We start from the raw sequence: 13,084 nt of genomic DNA, 5'->3' as shown, positions 1-13,084 counted from the left end.
GTTACAGCATGCGCAATGGAGATTATTGGATTCCAGCACTCCCAGAGGTGTATTCATAGGTGGGTAACATCAGCAGGATTGCCAGAAAGGGCATTTCAAGTGTACTGCGAGTTGTACATGTCTGTTACCTGCATGTACCCACTGCTTACTGTCATGAAAACACATTTACACTTGCATACAACTTCTTAAAAGTGTCTTATGCAGTGCTAAAAGACAGTATCAACAAGGCTTGGAGGTCTGGAACCCTGGACTATGCACACTGAGGTCACTGGAAGTATCAATAAGCCATCAGGGTTGTATACATGTTGCACAGAGTCTATAATGCACATCTTACTACAGGTATTCCACAGTACTGAAAACAAATGGGACAGTCACTTTGTTTACATATGCACAGTACCCTTGAATGTACTGTACTCTATGAAACATCAAAGACAAGTCTACATCTGTACAACTGTCATAACTACATATATATATATATATATATATATATATATATATATATATATATATATGTTATATACATATATAAATATATATGCACCTACGGGATGTGTACACACACACACACACACACACACACACACACACACACACACACACATATATATATATATATATATATATATACATATGCATGTACACAGCTATAGCCATATATATATATAAAATATATATATATATATATATATGTATATATATATATATATATATATATATATATATATATATATATATATATATATGTGTGTGTGTGTGTGTGTGTGTGTGTGTGTGTGTCTTAGCACCGTTTGACACAGAAAGGTTCCAAAGGAACTGACGTGTACACAAAACAGAGGCATCCCTTGTGTTATACCATTTACATCTTAAGCAGTTCACAAAAGAAGGGATGGTTGTTGTGTATGTGGAGTCTGGGGTGGGGAATGATGGCTAATATAATCTACCCCGGGGATTGTGGAGTTAGTGTGGGTGAATGACGGGTATGGACTTACACCCCAGTGACCACTTCTGTGTCACTGCTCGACAGTGGCACAGGAAAATAACACACCCAACTGTAATCATGCTTGACTGTATATTCTTTACCATTTCTAACTATGTAATAGTTTGTAAACACCGGTCACCACAGATGGCTACCATGGTGTGCTAAAAGACATTACACATGTGTATGCCTGGCTACAAGGTAGTCACACACACAAACACACACACACACACTTGCCAGTATTGTGCATACACGTCTTGACTATGTAAAGGTATCTAGTACAGTGGTATGCAGTTGGGGTATGTGCCACAGAACACATACAATTACACTTACTGATTCCAATTCTGAGCTGGGTGACATCACAGGACCGATTACTTGCATTGGGGAGGGGGAAGAGAGAGGTTTAGCACTTGATAAGGGTAAAGGCCAGTGCAAAAGGAGGCATCACTTTGGAATGCAGTAAAACCCACTGTCATGACTGGAGGCAGGCACAAATACACACACAAAACCACACTCAGCCACACACACTCAGACATTTGCTGAGACACACACACACTCAACCATTTGCTGACACACACACTCAGGCATTTGCTGAGACACACACATGCTCAGGCATTTGTTACACACACACACAAACGCACGCACACAGTTGCTAGTGGTGGGATCAGAACACCTGCCTATCTACAGATCACTATTATAGTACTATTCAGTTAAGTGACGTGCCACAGAGATTACTCATTCCAAAGCAGTTAGACTGCCCTTCTAAGATTGAGGACAACAACAGGGAGACTGACAGTCACAAAGTACATAGCTGTAAACCTGTGTGTTTAAAGTAGGTGTCCATTACAACCTGTATGCACAAACAAGACACATCATCTGCAGGTAGGCTTGAGAGGTATAGTTGTAGCACAACAGGAACCTGAACTGGAGTATGGTGATGTGTGGAATGGACAACTGCTGTCACTATGCAGGGTTATAATGGGCATGCTCATACACTTAGTAGCACAGGGCCATTTGGGATGCACTATGACTACAACTACATAAGGTTATACTGGGCATGCTAATTCACTTAGTAACAAAGGGCTTGTTGGATGCACTGACTCAAATTACAAAAGTTGGCAATGGGTACGCTCATACACTTAGCACAGGGCTGTTTGGGATACACTCCAATTCTAACCACAGAAGGCCACAGTGTGCATGTTCATACACTTACATGTACAGAACACATTGTAATGGACTCCTATTGTAAACACACAGGTTTACAGATATGTACATCTTAGCTGTCAGTGTATATGCACATCATATTGATTTACTACCTGATACCTGTATGTGGCCGTAAATGATATATCTGTGTCTGTGCTATGTAATACACATGCATACATGCACATGAAGTATTGACATATATATGTTAAGTATACACATTCATGCATGTGTGGACGTGACAGACAACTGGTGACCTGGGTCACACAGGTGGATGCTACCTACAGCATGTGTCCCACACCTTGCTGCCCTGAAAGGCATACATTGATAGCAGGTTGTGGACAGTGGCATTATACGTGGAACAGTGGGATGTGCAAGCATAATTTGTGAGCCACATTGTGTAATGGTACTGAGGTGCAGGTGTCAGGCTGACCTCTCCCGGCTGTGTTAGTAGCTGTCATTATTAGCAGGACTGCTACCCTAAGTATATCTCACATTGGTCATATACACAATCTCTGCTGCTGTCCGTCACCTTACATGAGGCATTTGCTACCAAGCACATTACTGCCACTCGCAGTGATGTCATGGTTCAAGTGGCAACTGCTAGAACAAAACAATGAGCCAATGTCCTGCTGTTATTATGAGGTTGTCAAGTGTCTGTCATTCCAAGCTATCATGACTGAACGACATGCCTTCAACACAGAGCACATGAATCCATGTTTCACGTGTGTGTGGATAATACCTAGGTCACTTTTACCCATACAGCTGCATTCCAAGGCAAATGTCCTACACACAGAAGTTACACCCTGACACCTACAAGACAAATGCAATGAATGCTTATGTTAACCAGTGCTAGATGTGTGGATTTAGTAATCCATTTGCTCAATGTAGAACCTACAATGGGGAATGCTGACATCTGTGCAGTGAGGAACACCTGGCTGAAGACTCTGTAGTGCACAATTGCACTACCACTATATAACTCAGATCCAGACATGTGGGCTATAACAGTGGTATGGACATATTCATAAAGGCTACTCACATGTAAAGATCACTACTCTGTCATAACGCATCACAGATGAGTCATGTACAGGCAACAGTGAAAAATGTTGCATTCTAGGATGTATCCCCATATACATCCACCACTTTGTCCCCAGACTACCAACACACATACATATGTGGTATGACACAGTATGGTAGACCACCAGATAACCCTCGAGTGGTGGACTGTACCTAGGCCTACATCAACTGTGCAAAGTACCCATGTACAGACACAGCTGCATAATGTGATATGCAATGCAATAATACCACTGTTTTTAACCAGCTCAGTTGTACACATACCAGGGTCTCTCAGATGTTGTCAGCAGTAACACGTTCAACTGTTGCTGTACACCAGTAAACAACACCCTCATGGTTAGATATGACTTAACTGTACCTGCCCTAGATATGTACATCCGACAATCATACAACATAAATGACATTACCATAGCTTTCGTTATCCTTTCTACATACAAGTGGCTACAGTCATTACACACATGCACATGGCAGATAGCATGCTAACAGTACATAAGGTTTGATATCTATGTTAATATAGGTAATATTCCCTCTCTACTGGTCACCCATGGCACTTATCATATCATACAACACCCCCATGTGGCATGTATGTCTCTAGACATGTCCACCTAATGCAATGCCTACAAACATACCCAAATAACAGGATCATAGAACCTACACAAGGCCTGTATTGACAGACTCAGGGAAATCCAGCTCTACTCTGTATGTTCCTGAGTGGTCACAGGTGATATGTTCATGACATGTACAGCCATGTATGGCCACAGCTCCTACATATACCCCATGTCAACAATTGCATGCCATGCATGCTGTGTGCTGTTTGGACATTAGCCTTAGTACCAAAATAGCCAGTACATGCTGGGGTGAGATGCTTACAAGCCACTGACCTCGTACATGCTTGAATGAGTGTACCGCCTAGCTCTAATAGAACACATTGCTGGCACTCTTCCAGTAAACATGAGATGTGTGTGGCAAATAAAATGTGCTCACTGTTGACCATTACAGAGCCCTGGCTTTACCATGGCACTGTCAAGTAACAGTTTGTAGGAGCATGACATGGAATAATGCTGTGTGTGTCTCGCTGATATGTGCTGTTGTCATATATATTCGGTTAAGGTGGTGGTGTCTTACCAGTACATGAATACAACATCCATTATGGTGTAATGCTCGGCTATGTTTCACTCATGGCATGGGGAATGTGTGGAATGTATCCTCTTGACCTGCTAGTGCACTTACTGATGTAGACCACATATGTGTACATGTATTGATGTTTGTGTAGATTTTATGTGTGTGCAGTGTCTGATGTCTGAAGGTGACTGTTGTCTTAGTACATCATGCTGTTGCAATACAGCCTCAAAATTGCCAACTGTATACACTGATATGCTCTATGTACAGTAAGTCGTACATGAGGTATGGACAGATGTTTGGACATGACTACTAAGTGGTGGGGCTTCTTTGCAGATGAATGATTACTGAGGACAGCTCACTGGTGTGTTACAACCAGTCCTACAATAACCTGTGTAACTGCTAAGGTCAGGTTTTGTTAAATGAAGTGGAAGACAGACAATGTAGAATGCTGTAAGGGTGACACTGAAGGCAAACCTCATGACACCTATAACAGTAATACCTCCCCTGTGCATATATTGTGCATATATCAGCACAGTTGGCAAAGGAAAATGTCATTAAGCTTTATACCAGATGTGGTAGTGCTGTACAACTGTAATACCTATCATGGGATAGGCAGGTGATTGATTCACAGTACTGGTACGTGTGGGTGTGTGTGTCCATATATGTCAAGTATGGTTGGGAATACATCCCACATGTTATCATTCTCCTGAACACTGTTGTTGACACCAGTACAGAGTGAAGTGTATAAAGAAAGGCATAGGCAGGTGGTTGAACCTCACACATGTAAAGTGTCTGTATATGTGTGACATAGGTGTACTTCTTTGTGAATGCCACAGTGTGTGTGTGTGTGTGTGTGTGTGTGTGTGTGTGTGTGTGTGTGTGTGTGTGTGTGTGTGTGTGTGTGTGTGTGTGGCTGTCCGGTCCCTGGAGTGAGGCTGTATTTTACCATAGTGAAATGTTAATAGCCCCTCCCCCATCCACTCAATGCAATCTAGCATCCCTGTAGATATCATCAATCGTACACAGGCAATCTAACCGAATGTTAACATGTACATCCTGGGGTGTGACCTGTTGTTACATAGCCTACTGATGGACCCCCCTCCCCACATACACTCACTGCACTGTAGTATCCCTGTCAATGTCCTCGATCTTAGGCTATTCCAACTACCTGTACATGTGTAATCTCTGTGGCAAGTCTTGTAATTGCATAGCATTATAAAGATGATATGCACATAGGCAGGGGTTCTCATCCAAACACTGGCAACTGTGTGTGTATGTCAGTGTGTTACTGTGTCTGTGAATCCCTGGGTGTGTGGGTGTGTCTGTGTTTGCATGCTGCCTTGGCAGTGGGTATTACTGCTTCCCAATGAGAAGCCACTATTTCCACTGGCCTTTACCCTTGTCAACTAGCATACCACTCTTTTACCTCCTCCGTGCTCCAGGTAACTATACCTGTGATGTTACCCACTATGGATATGACGGCTCTGAACACAGTAGCTTAATACACAGCTATCATGCTCTTGGATCATTAGAACAGTAAACATAATTGAAAGTAGGTTTAACCCGGGTATCACTTCTGTGTCACTGTTAGACAAAGGCACAGTATGCTAACCTCGAAAAAGGGCATAGCAAAATTAATTTAAAATGGGTGGCGAAAGCCAAACACATTCTGGCTAGGCTTATAAATGCCCTAGGGCAGATAGCCTAGTATGAACCTATGAACCTATGAACCTATGAACATGGGCGAATATAACTGTGATGTGGACGCTACAATGTGCATGCAGGTATTTGTCATATTGACCTGTGGGTAGTCAACATGTACATATGGGACACTAACCGCAGACACCGACATCCCCCAGCACATGCAACTACACCTGAAAGAGGAAGGCAGAACGTCAAGATCAACATACTGTTAGTGTTGTTACACATTATACATACTGTCAAACATACAAAATGCATTTAAAACTGTAATATATGGTATGTCTGCTGCCTGTCAGCACTACTCAACAATAGTAATCTACAATTTTCTACCTAGTATGTTCACCCTGTGTATCAGACCATATGAGCATGTCCCTGCATTGATGGTGTGGATGACAGGGATGCAGCACAGGCATCATCATATGCACAGGGTGATAATGTTTGCCAGAGGCATAGGCTGTGCCATTGGATGACATCATGTGTGTGTGTTAGGGCCTGTGATATCATTGGGCGTGTGTGGATGTTATGCGTGTGTGTTGAGGTGCCCTACATTTGTTTTCAGTATGTGTGCATGCATGCACACAGGTCTGGCATGTGGCTGACCTACACAGGGGTATTATTGACAGCTGCAGACTTTACAAGGCAAGTTTCACAGTTCATGGTGTCCGGCCATGGCCACGTGATCTGCACCTGCCAGGGGTTGCACGGGCACTACCAGGCAGAGGTTCAGATTGGGTACTGTCTGATGACACATGTCCACTGGAATCGTGTCCCTGTTGGGATCATCCAGGACCACAAGCACGTGGCCTGCTGTGTCTTGGTGTGGACTGCACAGCACCAGCTGCATTGCTGCTGCTACCACCTCTATGGGAGCGGGCATATGAATTAGCATGTTCACGTAGACCTTCAACAAGTGATGTAGCTGATCTACGTCCTTGTGCCCGATACATCACTCCCACCAGATGTTCCAGCACAGACATTCCACGCTTGAGGATGGACATGCCATGGTCAAGGACTCCCACCATGTCAACCAATCGTCTATCCAAAACATCTGCAAGATCATGGTGAGCATTTGCAAGTGCCTGGATGTTGTCAGTTAATGAATGGACAGCAGCCCTCTGATGCCTCAGACCATCTCTATTGTGATGTTTAGCACATTCCTGTGCCTCTATTACAGCCCGAAACATGCACCTGGTGACTCCAGTCGATGTGCTTTGTCCTGCAGGGGCATGTTGGCCAGTGGTCCTCCTACAGGCAGCGCTGGGCACATGCCTGTGTGGGGCATCACCAGTCAGTTGACTGGGATTATGGTCTGCAGGCACACTTTCCATAGTCTCCACACTTCCCTGTTCCATGCTACCACCTGTAAACTGTCCTTCCTCTATGGCCAGTGGTGATGTGGTATGTGTAGGCAGGGGAACTGTGTGCAAAAATGAGGGGGAGACAGGTGGAATGGCAACCAATAGCACAGATTCAGCCCCTGACAAACCTGCCTGTGCCTCAGTCATACTATCATCACCACTGCTAGAGTCTGTGGGGACACTAACATCAGGTGGCTGCAGGAAGGCAACACACCTACATCAACACCTGTGAGAGGAAGACAAGAACTGTACATTACAAGCTATAACAGACACAGACAGACACACACACTCACACACACACACACTCACACACACACACACACACACACACACACACACACACACACACACAGATACACACATACACAGACACACACACACACACACACACATATGCACACACACACACACACACACACACACACACACACACACACACACACACACACACACACACACACACACACATATAGACACACACACACAGACACACACACACAGAAACACACTACATGCAGGTGATATTGCATTCAGCTTAGACAATTATAGTTTCAGCTTAGACAATTATAGTGGTAGTTATCAGACATCCCTGAGTTGCACACAACAGCATGCATGTGTTACAGTAGATGGCGTGCACCTTACACAATTATAGTGGTGGTTACCATACATACCTGTATTGCACCATTTGTGTTAGTAGCCAATGCCCCATACCTGCAACACAATGCATTCACTTTGCACCATTGCACCGCACTGCCATTGTGTGTGTAACATACACCACATGTTAACAGACCATCGTTGACCTTTGTACATCTGCCACTGATGCTTTGTGTTGGCCACCACCCTATGTGTGAGGACATGAGCAGTAGGGTATGTCAACTGCATACTGTTTGCCTGAACTCTAGCTTGCTTATCTCCCTGAAAGCAGTGCATGTCTCTTCAACATTATTCCACCTACTCCTGAGCTGAGTCTAGACATTGAGCATGTGGCTGTACACACATGTTTGACATGGTTGTCCCTACTTTGCAATGGTGCCACAGACCAGCACAGGTTTACAGTACTCCGGCCTGCTGTGTGGTGTATGACCTTGCCAATTACATGTAGTATGACATGCCATTTGCTTACGTGTTGAATGACATGCATACATGTGTAACACAATGGTGTCCATTCCAATCTACAGTACGGTAATGGTGTCCCAATGCAGAGGCGTTTATACTAACTTGGGCCTTCAGCTGATGCAGTGTTGTCTGTCCACCCTACAAATATGCAGGGACATACTGCACATTGAGCTGATGTGCATAGTCATTGCAGGGCATCATGTGGCTTCACAAGTTCTATACAGTGTGAGCTACTGACAGTTCATAGCCATGACTATGTTCACATACAATACATATCTAATGTAGAATGTGGCCCACATCACTTAGGTGTATACACACTAAACCCTAATGTGGAATGTGTGACACAGGTCACAGAAGGGTATACAGGTGAAACCCCTGCACATCTGCAACCATATTACTGATGCTAGGCAACTATGCCCACACATGGCTAACTTAGCAGTACTCTATGTCCCACATGCCATCTGTGTACCTCACACACATGAGGAGCAGGCATGACAGTGATGTCTGACACCAGCAAGGTGACTGTACTGTATCTATGGCCTGATTTGGTTGTATGTGTATGTTGTGCAACACATGTATGTATATGGATACTGTATAGGTGAATGATTCCATGTCGTGACACACTCAAGATGTTCAAGACATGTTATGTGGTGGTTTCATGTTATGCCTACACAAGCTGTGCATGGGCCTGTATGATGTTTGGTGTTTCACATCTGCAATTCACCATTACACAAAGGCCATAGTTGTATTGTGTCGAGCCAATGTACAACAGGGTGTACACACATGTACATCGCTTCTACTGTGTGTGTTGCTTCATGTCTCTGTCCATCCTCCATGGCCATGTGTGCACATGTTCTGTCCAATGGTTGTGATGGCCATCCTATTTCACATGTCAGTATTATCCCATATGACATACACCCATAGATGTCATATACTCCACTGAGGACAGGGTTATGCAGACAAAGGGTGGTATGTAAGACATGTTTTGCAGGATAGTTGAGCAGTGTTGCAGTCAGCCCACTACATGTCATGGACATGTCAGATTGCACATGACATTGTGTGACATTCATAGCAAGGGTATATTCCACAATGGTGCATCCTGTGGGCTGTTTATACTCCAGATCCAACACATTTAGAGTGTGTGCACACATATGCTCTCTGTAAGTACTGTTCATATTTCCAACATGTGTAATGCTGTTATGTAGTACCTGTCCCTACCTTGGAACACACCTCCACCATTGTATTCAGTGTTGTCCACACATCTGACAATGACAGTTTGGAAGGGTTAGTATAGGTGCTTCATATAGTCTTCAATTGTTTCACATGGGTAGACACTGTGATGCATTGCAGGTCTGACCAGTGTCCATTAACAAGACCACCATAAATTCTGAGTACGTGCGTTATGGCAGATAGCATGCAATTAATATGTTCCATGCATTATCAAACCTGGTAAATAATAACAATCTCACCTGACACAGGCTGCTGTCACTGCAAAATGCCAGAGGTACCTAAACAGGAGTATCACATTGGTAAGAACATTATACACACCTGTGTGATAGCTACAGGGTGCAATGTCCAGGTTAGCACATAAGCCATAACAATACACTATACCATGGAGTATGCACATCTGTGCATACATAGAGTGGCAGACCATACATAGAGTAGCTGACAATAGTATGTGGCATGTGTGCATACATGCCTTGCATATGATGTTACATTACATATTGCACAGTAACACATGTAACTATGTGAAATATAGTTGTGTTATATGTGCAGTAGTGACTTACCAGGCAACTCCAGGCCCAGTGGTTTAGAGACACCCACCTCCACAATACCAGCTAAAGCTTGTGGATGGAGGTCTGCAGGTGTCCCCAGTCAGCCAGAAGCTCCTCGGTACATGTGAGTGGGGGCTGGGTGTGTGGCCCCCCACCTGTTGCACCTTGTTCCCTGGCGATTGCATTAGCATGCTGTTTCATCCATCTTATGAGGTCAGTGCGGTAGCAATGCACCTGCTGATAGGTGTGATTGTGACCACCAATATCATTTACCCTCTTGCAGAGATCCTCCCACAGGGCATCCTGCTGCTGTGCCTCCTATAGCACATGGCTGAATAGTGTGGTGTGGTTGTCGAGGAGGTATGGGACAAGGACCTCATCCTCCAAGTGGCTATATGCCGGCAGTCTGCTACATGGCATACCTGGAAGACATAATGATGGAGACAGGTCACAGTAACTCACAGAGAAGTACAGCTGAACATACATGTGCATCACATTTATTCATAGTTTCATAGTTTCATAGTTTAGTACTAGGCTATCTGCCCTGGGGCATTTGTAAGTCTAGCCATAGAGATGTGGCTTTCACCACCCCATGAAATGGTACAAAAATGCACAGAATAGATTTAGAATACTGTGCCTCTGTCTAGTAGTGACACAGTGAAGGTCCCCTTATATAATAGAATTAGTTTACTGTGCCCCTGTCTAGTAGTGACACAGATGTGACCCCTGGGGTAAACTTATGATCTCTAATCCACTCATCAAGATTTCTCTTGAAGAGAGTCAGTGAGGGGCTCTGCCTAACATGAACTGGGATCTTGTTCCCGAGCATGGGAAGCCTCTGCGTTATGAATCTATTCCTCCAGCATGTCCTATTCATACTTGTGCAGAGGTTTAAGTCTTTAGCTCTCGTGGTCTTGATGGATTTGGATTTTTTGAGGAGGAGCATGTCCATCAGTTCCTGATTGGACATGGCCTCATACGTCAGGCAGAGATCACCTCTGAGCAGGCGGTATGCTACTGAATAGCGCTGGAGTTTCTTTAGTCTGACAGAATAAGACATATGTTGGAGACCCTTGATCCTCTTGGTGAGGTACTTTTGTGGTCTCTCCAGCTGTTGCAAATGCCGGGTGAGGTACATACCAAATGGGGCATTGTACTCAATCATGGGTCTGATGAGGGAGGAGTACAGGGGTGCAATGACATCCTTGGATCTGGATGTGAATCCCTTCATGATAAGGTGTGCAAGGTAGAATGTTTTTCTAACCACTTTGGCAACGTGGGTGTCAAATGAGAGGTCGCTGTCGACTTGGGTCCCTAGGTCTCTGATTACTTTTTCCGTACTCAGTGGGTTGCTGTCTATGTGATAATTTGTGGGTACTTTGTTTTTCCCAAAGGGGATGACTATACATTTTTTGGCATTTAGTTTAAGGCAATGACTCCGGCACCAGTTGTCCGTTTCTGTGAGGCCTTTTTGTAGGATGTATGTGTCAGTTGGTGTATCGACTATGGCGCCTAGTTTGCAGTCATCTGCGAACTTTGTCAGCCACAACCCTCCCATGTTTGCTTTAACATCTGAGAAATAAATGCCGAACAAGAGGGGTCCCAGGACAGATCCCTGTGGGACACCACTTGTGACTGGCTTTGAGTCTGACATTGCTCCAGCGATTTTAACTTTATGGGTTCTGTCCTTTAGCCAGTTTGCAACCCATCTAGTGACATAAGGGTTTACATTTAAGCTGTTGAGCTTATCTATGATGCCTGAGTGGGGTATTGTGTCGAAGGCCTTAGCCAAGTTCAGGTAGGCTGTATGGACTGCTTTGCCCTCATCAATGGCTCTAGTGACTGTTTCGAAAAAGTCAACCAGGTTCAAAAGGCAGGATCTGCCCTTTACAAAGCCGAACTGGGTGGGGTCAAGTGTCTGTAGGTCCCCAATGTCTCTGTTTATGAGTTCCATAATGATTCTTTCCATAGCTTTGCAGACCAGTCTGGTTAAGCTTATGGGGTGGTAGTTCCCATGGTCTGTAGAGGTACCCCCTTTGTGGAGTGGGACCACTGTTGCTGTACACCAGTGTTCAGGTACATATCCCGTAGTAAGGCTATGGTTAAATAGCATTTTTATGTGTGTGTTTAGCTCCTCTTGGAGTTCACGTAGCACACAACCCAGGATACCGTCAGGTCCCATTGATGCTGTGTTTTTAGCTTTGTTGAGGGCGGTTCTCACTTGGACATCTGAGATGACAGGGAGATTACATTCAGCTGGGATAAGTATTTCTTCTTTTGGAGGTGAGGGAGGGGAGAAATTTGCACTGAACCTGTCAGCCAGAATGTTGGCAATATCTGTGGGTTCAGTGTATTTTTTGTTGTTGTGAACTAACTCTGAGCATATCTGAGGGTTTCCGCCCAGGTTTCTAACATAGCTGAAGAAGGCTTTGTGGTTATCTTTAGTGTCTTTAGCGATTTTTCTCTCAAAGTTGGCCTTGGATGTTTTTATGAGAGAACGTAGTTTTCTGCTAGTGTTGATCAGAGAAGTCTTCCCTTTATGGGATTTTGCTCTGTCATGTAGTAGCTTCCTTCTTTTGTTATACAATTTGTTATTGGCTGAGGTCCACCAGACAGGACGCTTGCCTTTGGCGGAGAGGGACTTGGATTTATTTGGGATTGCATGATCCATGCATTCTTGGAGATGTCCATAGAAAGCATTTGTGAAGGATTTGGCATTGTGGGATGTGGTATCCACTGGCCCAGTGGGCTTAAAGGATACC

The sequence above is a fragment of the Protopterus annectens genome, chromosome 1.part2 (assembly GCF_019279795.1).
Source record: "Protopterus annectens isolate FY-2018-M chromosome 1.part2, PAN1.0, whole genome shotgun sequence".
Lineage (NCBI taxonomy): Eukaryota > Metazoa > Chordata > Ceratodontiformes > Protopteridae > Protopterus > Protopterus annectens.
This window is presented reverse-complemented; position numbering follows the sequence as displayed.